We start from the raw sequence: 21,568 nt of genomic DNA, 5'->3' as shown, positions 1-21,568 counted from the left end.
AACTAAGAGACAACCTACAATGTGGGAAAAAATTTTTACCAGCTGCTCCTCAGACAAAGGACTATTATCTAGAATGTATAAAGAATTCAAAACAATCAGCCTCCCCAAACATAAAGGCCCGATTCAAAAATGAGCATCTGAAATGAACAGACATTTCTCAGACAAAGAAGTAAAAGCAGCAAGTAAATACATGAAAAAATGTTCCACATCACTGGTCATTCAAGAGATGCAGATGAAAATAACACTGAGATTTCACCTCACCCCACAAAGAATGGCTGCTATCAAGAAATCAACCAATAACAAATGTTGGCGGGGTTGTGGGGAGAAAGGAACCCTTCTCCATTGTTGGTGGGAGTGCAGTCTCATGCAACCACTATGGAAATCAATATGGAGATACCTCAAAGAACTGGGACTAGAGGTTCCATTTGACCCAGCCATCCATCTTCTGGGTATCTTTCTAAAAGAATTAAAAGAATCATACCAGAGTTATATATGCATACCCATGTTTATAGTGGCACAGTTTGTAATAGCTAAAACTTGGAAACAGCACATTTGCCCATCAGTTGGAGATTGGATAAAGAAGATGTGGTTTTTCTATAAAATGGAATACTACTCAGCCATAAAGAATGAGAAATTAGAGTCATTCAGAGGAAAATGGATATATTTGAGGATATACTCCTAAGTGAAATAAATAAGTCGCACATGTATAAATACCAAATAGTTTCTCTGGTGTGAATAAACTATAACAGTACACAAGATCCTAATGGGATAATTAACAATGTGAAATAGGAAGAAAAGGGCTAAAGGTGTAGGGAAAGTGGGAAGGCTATGGGAAAGGGAATAAGGGAAAAGAAAAAAATATGAGAAAATGAAAAAACGGAAATAATGTGGTTGTAAATGGGCATGGACAAGGGGAAAAAATGAGAACCAAGAGCTGTCGTGTAAAGGTACAAGATCCCAGTAATGAATGTAACTGTACTGTATACCTAGAATGTACCAATAAACTCAATAAAAAAAGAATAAAATAATAAAAAAGAATGAGAAATTAGACTCATTCATAGGAAAAATGGATACATACTGAAGATATACTCCTAAGTGAAATAAATAAGTCACACATGTGTAAATACCGAATAGTTTCTCTGGTGTGAGCAAACTGTAATAGTACATAAGATCCTAATGAGATAATTGACAATGTGAAACGAGAAGAAAAGGGCTAAAGGTATAGGGAAAGTGGGAAGGGTAGGGGAAAGGAAATAAGGGAAAATACACGAGAAAATGAAAAAATGGAAATAAACTGTTTGCAAATGGGGAGGGGGGAGGGGGTGAAGGGAGGGCAGGGACAAGGGGAAAAATGAGAACCAAGACTACCTGTCATGTAAAGGTACAAGATCCCAATAATGAATGTAACTGTAGTAATAGTACATAAGATCCTAATGAGATAATTGACAATGTGAAACGAGAAGAAAAGGGCTAAAGGTATAGGGAAAGTGGGAAGGGTAGGGGAAAGGAAATAAGGGAAAATACACGAGAAAATGAAAAAATGGAAATAAACTGTTTGCAAATGGGGAGGGGGGAGGGGGTGAAGGGAGGGCAGGGACAAGGGGAAAAATGAGAACCAAGACTACCTGTCATGTAAAGGTACAAGATCCCAATAATGAATGTAACTGTACTGTATACCTAAAATGTACCGATAAACTCAATTAAAAATTTAAAAAAAAAGAAATGAAAAGGGTGAAATTACAAGGGACCCAGCAAAATCCAGAGGATCTTCAATACCTTTTTTGAGAGCCTATACACCAATAAGTTGGAAAACACAGAAGAAATGGACAGATTCCTAGATACATATGAATTACCACAGTTGAACGAAGAAGACCTAAAAATTCGAAACAACCCAATATCAAGCAATGAAATTGAAAATGTAATTAAAAACTTACCAACTAAGAAAAGCCCAAACCCTGATGGTTTCACTGCTGAATTCTACAAGACATTTAGAGGGGAGGGGAACTATTGCCACTACTGTTTAAACTCTTCAATGAAATTGAAAAGGAAGCAATAATACCCAAATTCATTCCTGGAAGCAAGCATCACCTTAATCCCACAAGCAGAGAAAGACTCAACAAAAAAAGCGAACTATAGGATAATCTCACTAATGAACACAGATGCAAAAATCCTTAATAAGATACTCAGAAATAGAATGCAGAAGATCATCCAGAAGATCATACACCCTGACCAAGTGGGACACAGGGATGGTCCAACATAGGCAAATCAATAAATGTAATACACTATATTAATACAGCCAAGGACAAAAAACATATGATCATCTCAGTAGAGGCAGAAAAAAAAAGCATTTGACAAAATCCAACACACATTAATGATAAAAACCCTACAGAAAATTGGAATAGACAGTCTCTATCTCAACCTGATAAAAGCCATCTATGATAAACCAACAGCCAATATCATACCAAATGGTCAAAAACTGAAATCCTTCATGCTAAAATCAGGAATAAGACAAGGATGTCCACTATCCACACTCCTGTTCAATATAGTTTTGGAAACATTAGCCACAGCAATTAGACAAGAGAAAGAAATAAAAGGAATAAAGATAGGAAATGAAGAAGTTATATTGTCATTATTGGCAGACAACATGATACTTTATATAGAATACCCCAAGAACTCCACCAAAAGTCTTGTAGACTTACTAAACAAATTCAGTAGAGTAGATGGACACAAGGTCAACACACAAAATCAAGAGCTTTCCTATTCAGGAACAATAGACTCACTGAAAGAGGAACTGGAGAAACAACTCCCTTCACAATAGCATCAATGAAAATGAAATACCTAGCAAGCAACCTAATGAAAGAAATCAAAGACCTCTACTCTGAAAATTATAGCACTCTGAGAAAAGAGATCGAAGAGGATATCAGAAAATGGAAAGACATCCCTTGCTCTCGGGTAGGAAGAACCAACATAGTGGAAATGGCCACACTTCCAAAACTGCTATACAGACTCAATACAATCCCAATTGAAATTCCAGCAGCATACTTCATGGACCTTGAAAAAACAATTCAAAAATTCATTTGGAACAAGAAGAGACCTACAATAGCAAAAGAAATTCTAGGTAATAAAGACAAGGTAGAAGATATCACAATCCCCAACTAGAAAGTATACTACAAAGCCACTGTGATAAAAACAGCATGGTACTGGCAAAGAAAAACAGACCTGAGGATCAATGGAACCAATTAAGAAGATGCAGAAACAACCCCAGACGCAGTTAGCCACCTCATCTTCGACAAAGGAGCCAAACAACCTTAATGGAGGAAAGGTATCTTCTTTATTAAATAGTGCTGGAAAAACAGGATTTCAACTTGCCAAAGATTATAACTAGACTTATATCTCTCACCATGCATTAAACTAAAATTGAAATGGATTAAAGATCTAAACAGTAAAACAGAAATACTAAAATGACTGCAAGAGAGGTTAGGTAGAACTCTTGAAGACATTAGTATAGGAAAAGATTTCATGTACAAAACCTCAGTTGCACATTAAGTAGCACAAAGAATCAACAAGTGGGATCTCTTCTTCTTAAAAATCTTTGGCACAGCAAGAGACATCACCAACAGTGTGAACAGACAACCCACAATGTGGGAAAAAGTTTTTACCAGCTGTCTACTATCTAGAATATACAAAGAACTCAACCAAATGAGACCTCTCAAATTTAAAGACGTAATCCAAAAATGGGCGTCTGAAATGAAGAGATAATTCTCAGGGGCCAGGGATTTGGCTCAATGGTTCTGACACCTGCCTTGCAAGTACAAGGGAGAGAGGGAGAGAGGGAGAGAGAGAGAGGGAGAGAGGGGGGGAGGAAAAGAGGGAAAGAGAGAGAGAGGAAGAGAGAGAGAGAAAGGGAGAGAGGGAGAGAGAGAAAAAAAGAGGGAAAGAGAGAGGAAGAGAGAGAGAGAAAGAGAGAGAGAGAGGGAGAGAGAGAGAGGAAAAGAGGGAAGAAAGGGAGAGAGGGAGAGAGAGAAAAAAAGAGGGAAAGAGAGAGGAAGAGAGAGAGAGAAAGAGAGAGAGAGAGAGAGAGAGAGAGAGGGAGAGAGGGAGAGAGAGAGGGAGAGAGAGAGAGGAAGGGAGAGAGAGAGAGAGGAAGAGAGGGAGAGAGGAAGAGAGGGAGAGAGAGAGAAACAGCAAATAAACATATGAAAAAATGATCAATATCACTGGTCATTCAAGACATGCAAATGAAAACAACACTGAGATTCCACCTCACCTCAGAAAGAATGGCTGCTATCATGAAATCAACCAATAACAAATGCTGACAGGGCTGTGGGGAAAAAGGAACCCTTCTCCACTATTGGTGGGAATGTAGACTGGTGCAACCACTGTGGAAAACAGTATGGAGATCCCTCAAAGAACTAGGATTACAAGCCCTGTTTGACTCAGCTATTTTCCTACTGGGTATCTTCCCAGAAGAGTTAAAAGGATCATACTACATCCATGTATGTGCACCCATGTTCATAGCAACACAGTTTGCAATAATTTGGAAACAACTCAATCCCCTATCAACTGGAGACTGGATAAAGAAAATGTGTGTGTGTGTGTGTGTGTGTGTGTGTGTTTACAAAATGGAGTACTACTCAGCCAAAAAGAATGAGAAATTAGAGACATTTGTAGCTAAATGAATACACATTGAGGTGATACTCTTAAGTGAAATAAATAGGACACATGTGTGAATACCGGTGTGAGAAACTGAAAGTGTAAATAAGGACCAAAACGCATAGTAGATACTGTGAAATAGGAAGAAAAGGTCCAAAGGTGAAAGGGAAGTGGGCAGGATTGGGGAAAGGAAAGAAGGGAATGAAATTAATATAAGAAAATGAAAAATGGAAACAAAGTCGTTGTAAATAGGGAGGGGTAGAGGGAGTGAAGGGAGGGCAGGGGAATGGGGGAAAAATAACAACCAAGATAGATTATGTAAAGGTACAAATTTCCAATGATGAATGTCATTATATTGTATACCTAAAATGTACCAATAAAATTAATTTTTAAAAAATTGAAGGGGCTGGGGATTTAGCTCAGTGGTTCCATCACCTGCCTTGCAAGCACAAGGACCTGAGTTTGATCCCTGGTACCAAAAAATAAAAAGAAATTGGAAAGGTAAAATCTTTTCCAGTTAGAGGAGTGTTTAAAGCAGTTATTGTGGAACATTATGCCAATATATAGGAACATTTTTTAATATTGATATGATACAAATGCTTGCCTATCAATGTAATTAAAAAAGTTGATACAAGAAAAAAAGGAAGACAGAAGACCCCAGTGCATGTAGAAGTGACAAGAAAAAAACTAATGTAACACAGCAAACACAAATAGGAAGACTCTGAAAGGTAGAAAGCAAATGTGCATAGCTTAAAGACCTCAGGACCTGCAGAACAACATAGTGATGAGTTCCCTGGAGTTTCTTTTTTCCTTTCCATATATCATTAAAATGCATTGAAGAAGATTCAAACTCAGAACTAACAGGCATTTATTAAAAAAAAAAAAAGAAAGAAAAAGAGCTTCAAGAAAAGCCACTCTTCGTAAAGCACCCGGGAGAAGGTGCTCTTACTGAACAGAATAACTTTTGAAAATACCCAGCATACTCCAGGGAAACATTAAGGAAGGCACATTCTTTGCAAGTACCTGGTAATCATTCTCCAAGACAGACCCTAGTAGAGAATGTTCCAAGACAGGGTCATAATGGCCGGGCATGGTGGCGCACACCTGTAATCCCAGCACTCAGGAGGCTGAGGCATGAGGATCACTGTGAGTTCGAGACCAGCCTGGGCTACATAATGCGTTCCAGGTCAGTCTCAACTATATAGTAAGACCCTGTCTCAAAAAAGCAAAAAAGAAAAAAAAAAGACAGGGTCATAAAATACTCCCCAAATTTGATTATATGGTATATTTTCTCTGACTGCAATTACACCAGAGAAGAAATCAATACTGGAAAGACAAACTCTGCACACTCTTGAAAATTAATATATTTTTATGTAATCCATGGATCAAAGAAGTGTCAAGGGAAATTTTAAAAAATAAATAAAAATGAAAATATAATATATTAAAATTTGTGGAATTCAGATAGAGCAGCATGGACAGGGAAATTCATAGCACTAAATGTTTACATTAGAAAAGAAGAAAGGTCTTAAATTAATAATCTAAGCTCCAACCTCAAAAACCTAAGTAAAGATGAGCAAAGTAAACCCAAAGCAAGCAGAAAAAACTAAAGAGCAGAAATCAATGAAACTGAAAACAGAAAAAAAAATCAATGAAATTATTCTTCAAAATACATCTAGGTATGTATAAGGTGTACATGAGCCTGGCATGTAAGCATATGGCTGTAATTCCAGCTACAGGGAGGCCAAGGCAGAAGGATAACAAGTTTGAAGTCACCCTGGTCAACTTACAGAGACCCTGTCTCAAAATAAAATATAAAATGCATTGAGGTATAACTGAGGAGAAGGTCACTTGCCTAGCGTGTCCAAGGCAATGCAAGGCCCTGGGTCAATCTCAGTACTGAAAAAAAATGTTTTAAAAAAAGTATATACGAAGCCGGGCGTGGTAGCGCACTCCTGTCATCCCAGCACTTGGGAGGCTGAGGCAGGAGGATCGCTGTGAGTTTGAGACCAGCCTGGGCTACATAGTGAGTTCCAGGTCAGTCTCAACTATGTAGTGAGACCCTGTCTCAAAAATAAATAAATAAACAAACAAACAAACAAACAAACAAATAAATAAATAAATAAAAAGCATATGTGAAACACAGATAAATTTTATGTTTAGATTTGGGTCCAATACCCAAAATATCTCATTTTGCACATGCAAATATTCCAAAATTTAAATAAATCCAACATCTGAAAACAGTTCTGCTCTCAAGCATTTTGGATATGGAACACTCAACCTCTACTGGAAATTCTAGGCAGCATAATAAAGAATGAAAAAAAAGGAAAAAATAAATCTGTCCCTGTCTGTATATGACATGATTGCTTATTAAAGAAAAAAGAATCTACCAAAAAAGATGTAAAATTAAGATTGAGTTCAGCAAAACTGCAGGATCCAAAATCATCATCCAAAACTCAACTGTATTCCCATATAAACAGCAAATACGTGGAAATCAAAATTTAGAAGACAATGCCACTTATAACTACTTAGATATAAACAGCAAAACATCTACACAACTTGTATGCTGAAAACTACAATACACTCTTAAATAATTCAAAGATGATCTAAATAGAGATATATTGTGAAAACGGATTGGAAGACTTCACATAGTTGAGATGTAAATTCCTCCCAAACTGATATACAGGCTTAACACTATTCCTATCAAATCCCAGCAAGATGTTTTATCGGTATAGACAAGATTATTGTGAGATTATTGCATATGGAAAAGTAAAGGAACTAACGGAGCTAAATAATGTTTAAAAAAGAACAAAGTGGAAGTAAGCACTACCCAATTTCAAGACTTACTATACACATATACAGTAATCAAGACAGTGCAGAACTCTTGCCAGAGGGGCAGACACATAGATCAATGGGATGGAATGGAGAACCCGGAAAGAGCTCCCACATAATTATGGTCAATTTCTTTTTGACAAAGGTGTAAAACAAGTCAAGAGATGAAGGATACTCTTTCCAACAAATGGTGCTTGCATAGCTGGACCATTCATAAGTGAAATGTGCCTCGACGTGAATCTCATATTACACAAAAATTAACTCATAATGTATTATTGACAGCAACGTGGATAAACGAACAAATCACCACCTCGGTGGAGAATATCTCTACCTTCTCAGTAACAAAAGACGCATACACACAAAAAGACGGATTTTGTATGGCATAACTGACATCTAAATAATTAAATATTATTTTCGAGTAATATAAATAACATTGCTAAAAATTCACCACAGACTAGGCCATATTTCAAAAATAAGCTTCACGTAGACATTTTTCTCACCCAGAAAACTGAGCTTAGAAATCCGTTAAAAAGATAAAATTTGGGGATACTGAAAACAGACTTCTAAATAACTCCTGGGTAAAAGACAAATTACTAACGCCTAAAAAGCACTTAAATCATAATATACCGAACCAGCGGGTCTTAAAGTGAACTTTAAAACCTTAACGTTGATATCGGCAAAGAGAAAAGCCTGCAAAATAAAGGGCGAATCGTCCAACTCAAGTTAGACAAACGATTCCATCGCGGACCACACAGAATCCCCAGCACTCACCCTCCCTGGGCGACCATCAACCTCCACATCCCTCCAGCAGGGAGTTGAATCTGCTTGACAACTATCAAACCGCAGAGAACCGCAGCCGCTTCCGGTCACAATGGCACCGCCCCTTCTTGGGTTTGGGGGGCTTAACCCTGGGGCGGCTAGGAGGTCCGCGCACGCGCAAAATCACCTGCGTGGCCTTTCTCAGCAGAGTCGAGGAGTTGTTAGAGTCGAGGCTTTGGGGCATTTGATGCCCATGGCAGCGTTATTCGGCGGGAACATGGCCGCGCCTAGGTCGCGCTTCCCTATGGGATACGCCATGTTGGAGGAGGGTCCATTCCGTACTGCGGATGAGGACGTCTTTAAATGCACAGAGCAGGAGTGTGGAGGCTGTCCCACTAGCTGCCGGGGACAGGAGTGGAGACTGTTCTGTGAACAGGCTTACTGGAGAAGTTTCTTTAAATCTGTATTGTACAAAACTGAGTATGCCATTCCGAGAAGCTGAGAGACTTACAAAGTCACAAGGGCGCCAGCAGCTGTCTCCTGGTCCATACTACTGGATGAAAAAACGAGGCGCGGGGGGGGGGGATCAGGCTGGAGCATACCATGAGGAAAAAGGGGGGAGAAGTCACACCACAGGGTGGGAAAAGGCAAGAAGTCAGTGTTAAATTTACTACCCCTGTCGTGCCAATGGAGTATAGCTGTGGGTTTTGAATGCTCCCTTAATCTACCTTATTTCTCTCTCCATCTATCCCAACTAAAATAAAAGCATTTACCAATAAAAACGTTTGATGTGTCCTTAGTCTAACGCATGATCAATGAAAACATCTTTAGGAAACTTATTGTCTTTATTTCCTCATAAAGAAAAAATCTTAGGGACAGTGCCCTTATGTTACAAATGTAGCTTTAATACCAGATTCTGATTTTTTCCCTTCAACCAGTTTGCTGCCCCTTTCACCTCCGATGTGGAATTATGGAGGCTCCCCTGCCCTGCTGAGAGATGGCACTGGGGCAGAAGGGGAAGGTAGTTGTGCTGCCTTCCATCTGATTATGCCTATTCATTCTTCAAAACCAAGTTCAAATGTCCCCATCCTCCCACCCCCGAAATCTTCCTGAGAGAGAAGGCAGCTCTGTGCCCTACTAAAGGCCTCTCTGAATCCCCAGGTAACAAAACTATTTTGAAGGGACCTTGTGTTGGCTGAGGTGTGGACTTGCTGGGGACCACATTTTAACATTTTGGAACATAAGGAGTTGTCTCCAGTCAGCATATGACCATCTGAAACTAATTTGTAGCCTGACAGATTCATCAATCAATGAAGGAAACCACACAGCAGAGCGGCCATGGAGCAGCTCACTAAATAAAGGAAAAAAAATAGAATTCTTAAGAGGATTCTGAAGAAAGGTGGAGTTCAGATGAAATGCAAATGAAGCAGTGTTTGGGGGAGCTCCAAGCAGGGACATGTGTGAAGGGATCAACATGAAATCTGGATGGCAAAGTGAACCCAGGGTACCATTACCTTGGAAACAGTGAAGATAGCTGTAGGATGCATTCTCCAGACACCACATCTCTGGAGCTGTGCGCCTGGCTGGAACCGAGACTTATTTTTCTAAGTCTAAGTGACTTAAAGTATCCTCTAAGAGTCAGATGTTTCGTTCCTACTGATACCATTTCAAACAGCAAATTTTCTAATTGTCTATGATTACAGAGAACAAAGTTCCTCAGTGACTAATGTGCTACCATAAAGAACCCCAACTCGGAGCAGTAGCCACTTAAAATAGGAGTTCTTTAGGGCATTACAGCTGCAGCTGGTCCTTGGGGGGAAATGTTTCGTGTTAACTTTACATCTAGCTTTATCTGTGTCTGTTCTCACATCCTGATAAATGGCAAAACAGATTTTATAGTCTGAAATCATTTTTGCCTTCTTAGAGAAATAGACTATCCCAGATTCTCTTTCTGCTTCTGCATCCCTTGTCTGGATAAGGGTTCACTGAATGAATAAATTAAAGAAGAGATGGACCCAGTGGAAGCATATTTGATATGAATACACTTCTAGTAGAGTGCCAGGGATTACTGTTAATGTTGTTTAATGTCATAACAGTAATATGATTATATTAGAAAAACTAGGCCTACCTGTTAGGCCACTTCAGAGAAGAAGGAAAGACAGAGATATAGTAAATGTATGATATTCAAAGTCATTAGTAATGGAGTATGTAAAAATCAAAATAAGATGAGAGGACATTTTATTTCCAATCTATTACCAAAACTGTAATTCTGACAAGATCAAGAGCTGGAAAGTATGTGGACACACAGTGTATTTTTCCCCTGTAGAAAATAGTTTGGCATTTCCTCTTAGAGTGAATATTTACATACCCTGCAATCCAGTGAGTCTACTGTTAGGCATATATCCAAGAGAAACACTTGTACAAGAAACATAAGATGAGCATGACGCCCTGTTCACAACAGGTAAAGCTGGAAGAATAAACAAATTTCCAACAACAGAAGTCAAAATGAATGAAAGAGAACAATGTTCAATATTATGGATGAGTGGCCAGGGATGTCACTCAGTGGTGCTGTGCCTACCTTGCAAGCGCAAGGTCCTAAGCTTGATCCCCAGTACCAAAAACAAACCAACAAAACAATATGGATGAATGGATAGAGGAAAATTCATCATCCCAAAAGACTACATAAAGCATAATACATTTTTATAAAATGAAATGTTTCTAATATAAATATAAACTATTTAGGATTTTGTATCATAGACACAAAATTATATAAAAAGGAACTCAAAATTGGTGAACTTAGCATTGAGGATGGTGTTTACCTTAGCTGAGGGAAGGCAGGACAATGAATTGAAGGACTTCATTGATACATGGAGGTTATTGTCAAGGTCATACCATTTGGGGGGGGGTTGTAGGTGCACAAGTCCTAATTATTAAAACTAAATATTTAAATTAATTGTGAAAATTAATCAGATCAGTATCTAAATGAAGAAAAGAGAAAGTCTGTGTGGAGGAAAGTGCTGCTCCTTGACTGGGGCAAGAAAATCTCTGACCCTAACCCAGAGATGCCACCTGGTGGTGGAATGAACAAGAAGCAGAGGTTCCATGGCCTTGACATCCGGGTGCCTACCAAAGATGCCCTCCTTCCAAGGAACTCTCCACCTGGTCACTCATGTATCTGCTTAAATACCTCCTCTCCAAACACATTTCCTCCCTGGTCCACACCACCACCGTCGAGCTCCTCACCACATTTCTGTTCTTTTGCTCAGAAATTATTTTACCCATTGACTGTTTGCTCATTTGATTTTTTAAAATCATTAATTAAGTCTATTGGTACAATTTAGATATAATGATCACATTCATCATATGGAATCTGTATCTGTACATGATATATCTTGAAACTTGTTGTTTTATCCATTCCCTTCCCCTCCCTCCCACAGTTCTTCCCCTTATTTACAAAGGTTTGTTTCCATTTTATCTTTCTTTATACTCAATTTCTTTGTACTTTCTTTATACTCTATTGTGTAAAAAAATGATCACATGAGAAATATTACAAAGAATCAACATCTGGGATCTCATCTTACTAAAAAAAGCTTTTGCACAGCAAGAGAAGTCACCAACAGAGCTAAAAGACAACCAAAACAGTGGGAAAAAATTTTGTTAGCTGTTCCTCAGACAAAAGACTGATATATAGAATACATAAAGAACTGAAAAAAAATCAAGCCTTCCAATTTTAAGGACCCAATCCAAAAATGGGCATCTGAGATGAATACACACTTTTCAGAAGAAGTAGAAATAGCAAATAAATATATGAAAAAATGCTCAGCATCACTGGTCATCTGAGAGGTGCAAGTTAAAATAACGCTAAGATTCCATCTCACCAAAGAATGGCTATTATCAAAAAAAAAAAAATCCAAGGGCCAGGGATTTAGCTCAGTGGTTTGGTGGCCTGCCTTGCAAGCGCAAAGACCCGAGTTCAATCCCCGGTACCAAAAACAAACAAACAAACAAACAAAACCAATAACAAATGCTAGAGGGGAGGGGCTGTGGGAAAAAAGGAAACTTGCTCCACTGTTGGTGGGAGTGTAGACTGGTGAAACCACTGTGGAAATCAGTGTGGTGAATCCTCAAAAAAGTAAAACTAGAGGTTCCATCTGACCCAGCTATTCCCCTTCTTGGTATTTTCTTGAAAGAATTAAAAGCATACCACAGTGATATATGGTGATATAAACACCCACGCTTATAGCAGCACAGTTTGTAATAGTTAAATCTTGAAAACGGACCAAACAAATGCTCATCAAGTGATGAATGGATAAAGAAGATGTGTTTTTTTTACATACTCAGTCATAAAGAACAATAAACTTGAGACATTTATAGGTAAATGGATGCACCTAGAATCCATGCTCATTGGTTTTTTCAGCTGATACTGAGTCTGTATATTGCATCTTTTAGGTGGAATTCATTGTTACTGCATTGTTATTATACTGTGGTTAAGGAGTGATGGTGAAGAAGTGTTTCATATTCTTATGATTAAATGTAAGTCATCTTGTGGGCCTGAGCCCCTGGGCTGGAATAAGAAGGGTTTTTAGCCTTTCTTTCTGCCCCTCAGTTAGACAGAAATGTTCGAGTTGGCTGGAGTTTATTGGGTGTATTTCCCACCAACTCTTTGGAAAAATTGCTTTTCTTTGCGAGAAGGGATTTTTTTTTTTTTGGTTTTTTGAGACAGGCCCAGGCTGGTCTCAAACTCACAGTGATCCTCCTGCCTCAGCCTCCCAAGTGCTGGGATTACAGGCATGTGCCACCATGCCCGGCGAGAAGGGCTTTCTTAATGAAGAAAGCATTGGGTATATTTCAAAGTGATAACTTCAACCCTCCTTTTGCCAGAAACCTGAGGGAATTTTTTTGAGGTCTTCACCTTGAGAACCTGCTTGGATTCCTTGAGGTAAGACTCAGGAATGAATGGGGCCTCCCTAAACTGGAACTCCAGTGTTTTCTTGGTCTGAAACTAATCCACACTCAGACTTCAAAAGTTTGTCAAAATTACCAGTGAAGTGTTCTATAATTTTATGGATCCAGTGGTTTCTGCTCAAGGTAAAATAAACTAAGCTGAGCTCACCTGTGATTCTTTATTAGCCCAGGTCTCCAGATTCAGGGGTTGCAATTTGCAATGTGACTTCAATTCTCTGAGAAGGATATGCAAAGTTGTTGATTTCAGTTTGCTCAGCCTTTATTCTTGTTGCAGGGATGGATGTGATTACTTCCAAGCTCTTAATATGTCAAAACTGAAAGTGGAAGTCTGTATGCACTTTCAGATCTCATCAAATGGTGCACATAAGATTTGTGCTTCATTGTATATAAATTTTGTCTTAAAGTATAAACAAATACTGAATGCTAGTTTATGATTTGCATGTTTAAGTTTTAGAGATTATGTGTGTTGATGACTATAACATAAATTGAAATTCATCAAAAAAGAAGATGGATCAATGAGTGAAAAGGATATATAAATGGGTAGATATGAGAAAAAGAAATGTACTAAAATATTAATTATAGATTTTTAACATCATGCTCACTTTAAAATTCTTTTAAAATTTATTTATGTACAAAAACTTTCAAAATAAAGTGCTGGAATGAGGGATTTCTGAGAAGATGGTAGAATGGTAAGCAGCAATAATCAGCCTTTCCAAGATTTGGAATTCAGACCCTGGAAAATAACAAATTGGTGAAGAAAAGGAGGGAAGAGGATTCCTGGGACCACAGAAAAAAGAAGAAGCAATCTGTACTTTCTCCCTAGCTCTTGGCTCATGGCAAAAGAAAGGAAGATTTAATCTACAGAGACAATGAAAGTGGGCAACTCTAGAGGCCTTGAGGAATAAATGTACCAGTGGAATGGAGCAGCAGATGCTGTGTGCTATAACCACTAGTGAATGACTCCAGACCAAGGGTCTGTCCTATCCTCTGGAGAGAGTGGTTGGTCAGATGGCATTTTAGGGAAGGGCCAGTTGAACCTATAACTCAGAGCAGCTGTGGCATAACTTTACCTCAGGGCTCCCAGTGTTAAACTTCCAAAATAACTGGGTGAGGGAGAAAGACAGGAGATGCCCATGGTCAGGGAGCTGTGGCCAGGCCAGCAAGAGATATCCAGACCATTATAAGCTAAACAACTCAGGGCCTAGTCCCATGACCAGAAGCCAGAGTCAACGTGAATTTCTATGGATTTGAAAGTCCCAGAACCAGCACCACACCTCACCCTACTGCTGGTTGGCAGGGATAACCTAGTACACATCTGAGCTCTGAGTGAGTTCCTCGCCTACCACCAAGATCAGAGTCATGCCTTGAGATGGACATTGTCACAAAACTGTAGACACCAGAAGATAACTACAGGGTTCAAATCACACAAAAAAATTTTTTTCTTTGCTTTTGGTCTTCATTTAAAATTTTGTTTATCTGTTTTTTTATTGCTTGTTTTTATTTTTTTGGTGACTGTGAATATTCTTTTTAGTTTTAGCTTTGTTTTGTTCTTGTTTTTTGTTTTGTCTTTCTCTCCTGTCTATCAGTTTCCTGAGGCTTGGGTAATCTTCCTCTGTCCTTCAGCCTTGCCTCAAATCTCTTTGGCTTCTTTCATCTCTCTATTTTTTCTCTTCCTTCTTTTAAGTTTTCCCCCTGAAGGTAAAATTTCTCTGTATATAATTTTCTGATTTGTCTTAGTTTGGGTGTTTTTTGTTTGTTTGTTTTTGTTTTGTACGGGGGATTGAACTCAGGACCTTGCGCTTGCAAGGCAGGCGGTGGCACCACCATGCTAAATCCCCAGCCCACATTTTCTTACATAACTATAAATCTTGTACCTAGGGTAAAGGTGGCAAAGTATTAGTTGTCACATTTTTTCATTTTCCAGTGTATGCTGTATGATGCTAGTGCTATTACTGATTGTGCTACTTTAGCCAAGGTGACATACTAGTTGCTGTGATTAATTGATCTTCCTTGTATGCCAATGCCTAGATTGTCTGGAGGTCCTAAACAATACTATAGGACAATACCAAAGAACTGGGTGGTAGGTCAAACAGGCTGCAACCTTTCATCCATAACAAACAGAAGAGGCAACAACATGGGACAGACTCAAAGGTCAAAAGCCAGCTATGCCTAGAAGACATCTCTGAAAAGTAGTCATTTCCTAAAGAGGGCTCAATGCTAGTAATAAAGATACCTGTCACAAGCAATTTACAAGCCTCAATGAACGAGAAAAAAAACACGGAATTAAGATGCAACCCAACACCCTCAACTTGCCCAAGGCAAAACCAGGGTATATTGAAGTGGAAGAAATCAAAAGCCACCCAGCTGAACTTTCTGGTAGTAGCAAAAGAATAAATCTCTTGAGAAAGCCAAAACACAAATGATTATACAGATAATTAAAGACGTGATGACCATAATGAAGGAAATGGTCAGTGAATCTAGAATATATACAGATAAAAAAAATCGAGGAGCTTAGGAAAAACAAGGAAACAACAAACAATAATGGTATAGATAAGCACCACCATAGGACAAAACTTAATTCCACAAAACAGATTCAAATAGATATTCAGGAGATTAAAAATTATATTGAAGGAGACTTCTGGGAAGATGGGGGAGTGGTGAGCCACAGAGAGCCTCCCTAAGATTTAGTATCCTGACACAAGGAGGAGGAGAAGGAGGGAAGTGAGTCCCCAGGGCCCAGGAAGGAGCCGAAGCATGAATTGAAGACCATGGGGAGAGTGAAGAAAAAGATTTCAATGAAGAGGAGGGACATAGCAAGCAGCACTCTTTCCCAGAGCCCGCCTCACAGCATGGGAATGGTAAAACTGCAGACGCATGGTGACAACTGGGAACCCCAGAGGCCTCCACCAAGAAATATACCAGTGGAATGGAGCAGTGGATGCAGCAGACTGAAGCAGCTGGTGAGTTATCCAGGTCCAGACATCACCCAGGAGAGGGTGATTGGCTGGTAACTATCTGGGAGAGGGACCAACTGAGCTCAGAACTCAGAACAGCTACGGGCTGACTCCACCTATTGGCTTCAGGTGTCTTGGTGTGGGTGCCAAATTCAAGTCAGCAGGAGGCACAAGGACAGTTATAGGCTTAAGGAATCTGGTTTCAGTATCATAGTTAGAAACAGGGTTGAACTTCAGAGAAATTAAAGGAGCAATCCAGCTGAGATTATCCACTCCCCACTGTGAAGCTGCAGCTGGCTTGCTGGGATGAATCAGTTCGGATCTGGGCTCTGCCTGTGTTGTCTAATAGTGACAACAGAGGCACATCTTGAATTGGACTTCTTTTTCTTTTTCCTTTTCTTTCTTCTTGTTCTCATTTTGTTTTGTTTTCTCTCGATTCTTTGAATGCAGTTTCTACTTTATTTGTTGTTGTTCATTCTGTTTTTATTTTTATTTCTTCCTTTTCTTTCCCCCGTCTTCTTCACCCATTTCCTAAATTTTATCCCCCAGTCTTGCTTTTGATTTCTTCTTCTTCTTTTATTTCTGTTTTTTCCTCTCTACACCCTTTTAAATCTTTTCCACTAAGGGTAAAATAGTCACATTAAGGTCTTATTTACTGCATACAATTTTCAGATTGGTTCTAGATTTTGTCATATATTCACAACTCTAACTCATATGGTTAAAGGAAGCAAATTAATAGTTACCACAGCTTGTCATTTTTTAGGCTGTATTTGATGCTATTGTTATTGTTGATTGTACTATTGTAGCCAAGATGATATAATTGTTCTAATCAGTTGTTCCTCCAAGTATACCAAGACTGAGATTGCCTAAGGGTCTTTAAAAAAATAAAACAAACTATAGGCCAGTGCAAAAGAGCTGGTGGCTGGGCCAAGTAAGCAGAAACTTCGCATCCCTAATAAATTGAAGAGGTAGGATCCTACAACAGACTCAAAACCTGAAAGCCACCTACACCTGGAAGACACTTCTGAGAAACAGTCATTTCCTAGGGGTTCTGAATACTGGCAATACAGCTATTCACCATAAGCAATTTATAAGCATCAACCCAGAAACTAAACTTAATCTTAAAAATAATTTTAAAAAATAGAAAATGAGAAGACACTTAAACAAGATGCAATCACCCCCTTCTAGACCTTCAGCTCACCAAAAGCAAACCCAGGAGTCAATGAGGTAGAACAGTCCAAAAGCCTCCCACCTGGACTCCCTGAAGTGGTAAAAGCAGAAGTAACAAAGGAGATGAAAGAGGCTTTAGAAAAAATCAAAGCAGAAATAATTTCTCAGATAAGTACAGAGATGGTGACCAGAATGAAAGACAATCTTAGTAATGCTAAAGAAGATACAGATTTTTTAAAAATACAGGAGCTCAGGAACATGTTGGAAACTATAAATACTCAAAATAGGAAAGAAAAGGAAACCATGAACACCCAGCAGAGGAAAGAAGTGGAATCCATGAAACAGATTCAAAAAACTCCATTGAAAGTATACAGCAGAATGAGCCAAGGTGAGGACACAATATCAGCTATAGAAGAGAAGGTTGAGGTTAGCAATTATGAAAAGAAAGATCTCTTAAAAATAGCAAGGGACCATGAGAAATCAATCCAGCAGCTGCTAGATGATACAAAAAAGAATAACATAAGATTGATCAGAGTCAATGAAAAAGCAGGCAATAGTGCAAATGATATAAAAAATCTTTCCACACAACTAATGGCAGAAAACTCCCCAAACAGGGAAAAAGAATTTGACATACAGCTAAGCGACGCATATAGGATTCCAATTAGCCATGATCAAAAAAATCTTCCCCAAGACATATAACAGTCAAGATTCCAGAAATACAACATATGGACAGAATATTAAAAACTGTTAGAGAAAAGAAACAAATTACCTATAAAGGAAAGCCCATCAGTATCACAGCACTTCTCAACACAAACCCTCAAGTCAAGGAGAGCTTGCAGTGAAGAATTTCAAGCCCTAAAGGAGAACAATCTTCAATCCAGATTAATGTACCCACAAAACTGTCTTTCAAAATTGATGGAGAAATAAGATACTTCCATGACAAACAACACCTGAAGAAATTCATGACCACCAAACCAGCACTCCAAAATGTTTTGAAGAATATACTAGAAATAAACAATAAGGATTACAATTCCTTGAACTCCAACAGAATGAATCCACCAGGCAAGGCAAGAAATTAAGCAGAAAAGGAAAGAAGCAAGCCAATAACAGGAAATTAACATGGCAGAGATAAAATAATACATATGAGTTATAACTATCAATGTTAATGGTATCAATTCACCAATCAAAAGAAACACACTGGGCTGGGCATGGTGGAGCATGCCTGTAATCCCAGCACTCGGGAGGCTGAGGCAGGAAGATCGCTGTGAGTTCGAGATCAGCCTGGACTGCATAGTGAGTTCCAGATCAAACTCAACTACATAGTGAGACCCTGTCAAAAAAAAAAAAAAAAAAGAAGAAACACACTGGCAGAATGGATCAAGAAGCAAATTCCAAAATTATGCTGCACACAAGAAACAAATTTAATTCAAAAAGAAATGTATAGGGCTGGGAATTTAACTCAGTGGTTCCGCTGCCTGCCTCGCAAGTGCAAGGTCCTGATTTCAATCCCCGGTACAAAAAAAAAAAAGAAAAACAAAAAGAAAGAAAAAGAAATTTATAGTCTGAAAGTCAAAGGATGGAAAATAGTCCATGTGATAGGAATCTGGAAAGAAGCAGGGGTTTCTATTCTATTTGCAGACAACATGGATTTCAAGCCAAGACTGATTAAGACAGACGAAGGTTACTACATCCTTGTAAAGGGAACAATCCAAGAGGAAGCAAAAGAAACCATAAATATATATATGCACCATACAGCAGCACAACTAACTATATAAAACAAATATTAACCATCATGAAAAATCATATAAACACTAATACAGTTGTAACAGGGGACCTCATTCCCCACTGTCACAAATAGGCAGATCAAGTAGACAAAAATATCAACAAGGGCTGGGGATTTAGCTCAGTGGTTCTGCCACTTGCCTCGCAAGTGCAAGGTCCTGAATTCAATCCCCAGTACCAAAAAAAATCGTCAACAATGAAATATTAGTGGGCTAGGGATTTAGCTCAGTGGTTCCGCTGCCTGCCTTGCAAGCACAAAGACCTAAGTTCAATCCTCAGTACCAAAAAACAAAACAAAACAATGAAATATTAGAACTGAACCAAACTTTTGAACAAATGGACCTAGTAGATGTCTACAGAATGCTCCACCCCACAACATCAGAATACACATTCTTCTTGGCTGCACATGGGATGTTCTCCAAAATAGACCACATACTAGCTCACAGAAAATAATTATGTAAATTCAAAATAATTTAAATTACTCCATGTATATTATGAGACCATAGTGCAATGAAAATGAAAATCAGTGGCAAAAGAAACCACAAGAACTTCCTAAACACATGGAAATTACATAACACCCTCCTGGACAACCAGTAGGTCACAGATGAAATTAAGAAATCAGTTTCTACAATTAAATGATAATGACAATATAAAATACCAGAACTTATGGGATGCAATGAAAACAGTTCTATGAGGGAAATTTATAGCAGTGAATACCCGTATCACTAAAACAGAACGGGTTCAAATAAACAACCTAGTGTTGAACCTCAAGCTTCTAGAAAAAGATGAGCAAGTCAAGCCCAAAGCTCATAAGAGGGAGGGAAAAATAAAAATCAGAGCAGAAATTAATGCAAGACTAAGAAAACAATACAAAGAATCAATGAATCAAAGAGTTGGTTCTTTGAAAGACCAAATAAAATTGACAAACCCGTAGGCAACCTTATCCAAAAAAGAAAACAAAAGGTCCAGAGATTTAGCTCAGTGGTACTGCCACCTGCCTCATAAGCGCTAGGTCCTGAGTTTGATCTCTGGTACAAAAAAAAGGACAGATGCTGCAGAAATCCAAAAGATCATCAATACCTACTTCAAGAACCTTTATTCTAATAAGATGATAAATACAGAAGAAATGAACAGATTCCTACATACATATGAACTACCAAAGCTGAATCAAGAAGGTATAAAAATTCTAAATAAACCAATAACAGCCAGTGAAATTGAAGATGTAATTAAGAACCTACCAACAGGGCAGGGAATTTAGCTCAGTGGTTCTGCCACGTGCCTCGCCAGCTCAAGGAGCCGAGTTCAATCACTGGCACCAAAAAAAATAAAAATTAAAAAAAAAGAACCTACTGACAATGAAAAGCCCAGGCCCTGATGGATTCACTGCAGAATTCTACAAGAAATTTAGAGAAGACCTAATATAGCTACTTCTCAAACTCTTTAATGAAATTGAAAGGGAAGCAATACTCCCAAACTCATTCCTGAAAGCAAGGATTACCTTGATTCCAAAACCAGAGAAGGATCCAACCAAAAAAGAGAATTACAGGCCAATCTTCCTAGTGAACATAGATGCAAAAATCCCTAATAAGAACTGGCAAACAGATTGCAGCAAGTCATCAAGAAGGTTATACACCATGATCAACCTGGATTCATACTAGGGATGAAGGAATGGTTCAACATATGCAAATAAATAAATGTAATACACTATATTAGCAGAGCCAAGGGCAAAAACCATATGATTCTCTCAGTAGATGCTGAAAAAGCATTTGACTAGGTCCAACACCCATGCATGATAAAAAAAAAACCCTACAGATAATTGGTATAGGTGGTCTTTATTTCAATCTGATAAAAGCCATCTATGACAAACCAACAGCCAACATCATACTAAATGGACAAAAACTGAGAGCGTTCACTCTAAAATCAGGAACAAGACAAGGATGTCCAGTGTCACCACTCTTGTTCAATATAGTTCTGGAGCAATTAGACAAGAGAAAGAAATGAATGGAATAAGCACAGAAAAGGAAGAAGTTAAATTATCATTATTTGCAAATGACATAACACTCTACATAGAAGACCCCAAAAACTTCACCAAAAGACTTCTAGATTTGATAACCAAATTCAGTGGAATAGCTAGTTACAAAGTCAACATTCAAAAATCAAAAGCCTTCCTGTATACAAATAATGAATTCACTGAGAGTGAAATTAGGAAAATAATACCTTTCATAATAGCATCCAAAAAATGAAATATCTAGAAATCAATCTAACACAGGACATAAAAGAACTCTATATTGAAAACTAGAGTATTATTAAAAAGGAGATATAAGAGGATATCAGAAAACAGAGATATCCCTTGTTCTTGGTTGGGGATGGAACCCAAGGTCATACAAATACTAGGCAAGGGCTCTCTTTTTTTTTTTTTTTTTTTTTTTTTTTTTTTTTTTTTTTTTTTTTTTTTT

General features: G+C 38.3%; 1 protein-coding gene across 3 annotated transcripts in view; it reads right to left on the bottom strand.

Moving 5' to 3' along the window:
- Znf81 (zinc finger protein 81) overlaps nucleotides 1-21,568 on the bottom strand; it is a 116,488-nt gene that overhangs the window by 68,689 nt on the left and 26,231 nt on the right. Inside the window, exon 1 of one of the 3 annotated variants that reach the window (XM_010606407.3) lies at nucleotides 8,254-8,777. The exons of 1 other annotated variant lie outside the window; for it this stretch is intronic. The gene's annotated coding sequence lies outside the window, so the exon portion shown is untranslated. Of the gene's footprint in view, nucleotides 1-8,253; nucleotides 8,778-21,568 lie in introns of those variants that run through there. One more of the 3 variants, XM_010606409.2, reaches the window with a different exon arrangement.

This window comes from Fukomys damarensis, unplaced genomic scaffold (genome assembly GCF_012274545.1).
Source record: "Fukomys damarensis isolate Sample0158 unplaced genomic scaffold, DMR_v1.0_HiC HiC_scaffold_39, whole genome shotgun sequence".
Taxonomy (NCBI): domain Eukaryota; kingdom Metazoa; phylum Chordata; class Mammalia; order Rodentia; family Bathyergidae; genus Fukomys; species Fukomys damarensis.
This window is presented reverse-complemented; position numbering and strand designations above follow the sequence as displayed.